The sequence below is a fragment of the Ammodytes marinus genome (assembly GCF_949987685.1).
Source record: "Ammodytes marinus genome assembly, chromosome: 21".
In the NCBI taxonomy this organism is placed as follows: Eukaryota; Metazoa; Chordata; class Actinopteri; order Uranoscopiformes; family Ammodytidae; genus Ammodytes; species Ammodytes marinus.
This window is the reverse complement of record NC_137225.1, coordinates 25105356-25107855: the sequence shown is the minus strand read 5'-3', so window position 1 is coordinate 25107855 and position 2500 is coordinate 25105356. Positions and strand designations below refer to the sequence as shown.

The following is a 2500-nucleotide window of genomic DNA, read 5'->3' as shown; positions in this document are numbered from 1 at the left end:
GAAGAGGACAGACAGACAGACAGACAGACAGACAGACAGACAGACAGACAGACAGACAGACAGACAGACAGACAGACAGACAGACAGACAGACAGGCAGAGAGGGGAATGACAGACAGAGAACGACCCGGGCTGGATTCTAACCCGGGTCTGCTGTGAAGAGGACAGACAGACAGACAGACAGACAGACAGACAGACAGACAGACAGACAGACAGACAGACAGACAGACAGGTGAGCCCCAGTCTGTCTGTCAAAGTGTTTTAGCTGATTTCACGCCTCATCCTTTAGACCTGCAGTGTGTAGAATTTTGGGTTTTATTTCCTAGCTGAATTTTTTTTAATTATTTATTTTTCCCTTAGAAAGGGTCTCATATACTTCCATATTTCTGCATATTTTGGACCAAGGCCTAGTGCCGCCATCTTGAAAGTGTCATAGTTGGAATGTCATCAGGTGCATTGCTTAAAATTTAGAATTGTTCTTGTCCTTGAAGGCCACTGTAGCTTCTGTTATTATTCTAAAGGGTTGGGGTTACCCAGGGAGCGTTGCATTCTAGAACTTTGTAGAACTTTCTTGATGATGTCATATTACACACTGCACCTTTAAAGGGTCACTATGCAGTTTCAGAGGAGGGGGATTTCTTCACGTTTACAGAGAGCCTGACGTTAGTTTACAAAACATATTTTCTCTACTAATTATCCCAAATAAAAACTAACCTTTTGTGATAATTATTAACCTCGTCAACATGAAAGAGTCGAGCAGCACAACGGTAAAGTGCAAGAGCTAGAAACTCTCCCACGTTCCTAGTCCAATAAATGAGTTAAACCTGGACGGCTCTTTTTATTTTTACAGCAGGTGTGATAGAGCACTGTTGTATACTTACAGCTCAAAATTAAACTAAATACATTCATATCCTTTGGCCAATTTAAACAGACTATCTTGGATCTGCCAAACTCTACTTGTAACTGTTTTAATTAGACTATATTGTACTTTATGCCTTTTAATTGCTGCCACTCTTCCCCACTCTGTAAATGTTTCAATTGTTTTTTTCTCTTCTCTTCACTTGTTGTGTATTTGATGTTTTTGCATTGAATATTTTGTTTGTATTGTTGTTTTGAATTTGTTTTGACTCGACGTCATTGAAAATGAGGGTCACCCCTCAATTGGTCTCTCGAGGATAAATAAAAGTTAAATGAAATGAAAAAAAATATCACATTAGCAATGATGCATGAAGAAGTGTCAACATATAAAACGCATGGATGCCGTGGAGATTCCCCTCCCCTCCTCCATTGAGTCTCAGTCCTCTTCACAGCAGACCCGGGTTAGAATCCAGCCCGGGTCGTTCTCTGCATGTCATTCCCCTCTCTGACACATTTCATCTCTGTCTCTCTGCACTATCAATAAAAACATGGACAATTCCCACCAAATAATCTTAAAGATTAATTAAACAGCATTTAAACCATCAAATTTGGCCTTTAAAGGTGCAGTGTGTAATATGACATCATCAAGAAAGTTCTACAAAGTTCTAGAATGCAACGCTCCCTGGGTAACCCCACCCCTTTAGAATAATAACAGAAGCTACAGTGGCCTTCAAGGACAAGAACAATTCTAAATTTGAAACAATGCAGCTGGTGACATTCCAACTATGACACTTTCAAGATGGCGGCACTAGGCTTTGGTCCAAGATTTGCAGAAATATGGACATATATGAGACCCTTTCTAAGGGGAAAAAAAAGTATTCAAAACATTTATGCACTAAATTAAATGTACTTATGGATATTATAATTACTTTCTACAAAATCTGCTAGGAAATAACACTCAAAGTTCTACACACTGCAGCTTTAAACCATCAAATTTGGCCTTTAACACATTTCTTATGAAGAACATTAGTCATTAAACCCCAAATTTCTTTGTTGACGGAGCCCAAAACCACTGGCTGAGCCCCTGAAGGTTCATTCAAAATCACAAAAGAAAATAGTAGGAAGTGCTGGTCTAGGAAAGGGAAGAATAAGAGGAAGAGGAAGTGGAGGTAGAGATGGAACTGTGCGTCGCCATGACAGCAGATGAAAGGCTCTAGGACGACAGGTAATCAGAATGATGGATAGAGCGGAAAGAGGAGAGGAAAGAGGAGAGGAAAGAGGAGAGGAAAGAGTCCACAGGGGTCAACACACAGACACCAGAGTCACCATCAAAGAAAAACCAAAAGGGATTTGGTTTTTATGCCAAAGGCCGGCGGAGGCATCGGGCCTCATTTAACAAGGCTGACCTGGCGTACACTGAGAAAAAAACTGAACGCACCTTAAACAACTGGACACACACACACACACACACACACACACACACACACACACACACACACACAAACACACAGAGCAAGGCTTGAGAGTAGGACGTTCTTCTAGCATGCAGAACTGGTTTTCAAAGTTTAAACTAGGCTTAATAAAGTTTACACTGGCACATTTTCTAGAGAGCAGACCATCAATTTAAAATGTAGGTTTTAAAG

At 40.5% G+C, this 2500-nt stretch overlaps 1 protein-coding gene across 1 annotated transcript in view; it reads right to left on the bottom strand.

The window, feature by feature from the left end:
* The window catches only part of LOC307267727 (vasoactive intestinal polypeptide receptor 2-like), a gene marked incomplete at both ends in the record, with an annotated part of 30444 nt that overhangs the window by 20295 nt on the left and 7649 nt on the right, over window positions 1-2500 (bottom strand). The window lies entirely within an intron of this gene.